The sequence below is a fragment of the Gavia stellata genome, chromosome 1, assembly GCF_030936135.1.
Source record: "Gavia stellata isolate bGavSte3 chromosome 1, bGavSte3.hap2, whole genome shotgun sequence".
Lineage (NCBI taxonomy): Eukaryota > Metazoa > Chordata > Aves > Gaviiformes > Gaviidae > Gavia > Gavia stellata.
Window position 1 is genome coordinate 32,493,055 of NC_082594.1, and position 1,451 is coordinate 32,494,505.

The window sequence follows — 1,451 nt, forward strand, 5'->3', positions numbered from 1 at the left end:
AATATCTCCAGGGATGGGGACTCGACCACCTCCCTGGGCAGCCTGTTCCAATGTCTGTTAACACTTACGGTGAAGAAGTTTTTCCTAATATCCAATCTAAACCTCCCCTGGCGCAACTTGAGGCCATTTCCTCTTGTGCTATCACAGCACCATGGATGGTACTGTGCCGTTCCTGCTCAGCTTTTGCCTACTCTGTTCTCAGAAATTGTCCTGCTGGGGAAGCCCAGCCAAGGGGTGAGGACCAAGTCCCACTGAGCGGTCCCCTGTGCATCTGCGGTGCCCGCGTGCATGTGTGTGCATGGGATCCCACAGCTGAGAGAGACCACTGCCCACGTGGACAGAGAGGGATGCATAGTCTGGAGGCAATCCATGGGTGGCCGAAAGCTGACACCCAGGGCACTGGAAAGTTTTGGGCCTCCTGCATTGGTAAAACACCCAGAAAGAGCCATTTCAGTTTGCAGTCAGTCAGAGCAGAGGAGCATCATGCCCGATGGGAATGGGCAGGGAGGGGCGGGCAGAAGAGGAGGTTGCGAAGCACTATGTCTGCCAAACTAACATTATTTTTCCCTCCTTTCTCTTTTGACATTAAACAGGCTGAGTGGATGAAGGGAAGATGCAGACACAATTAACCAGATATTGCAAACAGGAGGGCAAGTCGCTTTTTATGGCTAGTTTATGTTTCAGACACACAACTATACAGAATAATGCAATAACAAAAATCATGCGGTATTTACCCTGGGTTTATTCACTGCAAGTCCTTTGAGAGCTGCTTTTGTTTGTCTTTATTTAATTGGCATGGTCAGATGGCCACCAGCAGGTCCAATTAAACAGATTCAATAGATTCCACTGTACATTTTTATTTTTTTCTTCATCAGCGTGTAGCATAAAATGTCCAAAATAATTTGTCTGAGTACTAGTAATGAATATAAAGTGCAGTCTGTTCCAGCCTGCATACAGCAAGTTTCAGCTGTACAGCGTTTTACAGCCAAAGCAAACTGGGTTAATAATAAAACCACTGATGCAATCTTTAGTACAGCCTTAGTGGGGACAGGGGTACCACTGCATGTTACAATGCGAGGTATTTGCTTGCTCAGCTTCGAGCCTATCTTAGCACAGATAGGCATTATGCCGTCTTTTTTAGCTATCTTAAGCTTTGGCATTTAAGTGTTAGGTGGAAACTATTTAAGAAAATCTCACCAATGGGACTTGGGCATGCCCTTAATATCAGGTATTTGTTTAAGTGCTTTGTTGAATTGGAGCCTCTTGAAAAGAAAGTGATTTTCAATCTAATAAGGTTATCTTAGTGTGAACATTTTAACTACATCAATCAATATGCCCATCAGGAGTAAATGACTAATGGGGTTTCTCTTTTCTTTCTTTCTTTGTTACCAGAATGATGAATTGACTTTGCCTGTTGCTGAAGATTCTCATCTCCTTAATGCATTGCAGAT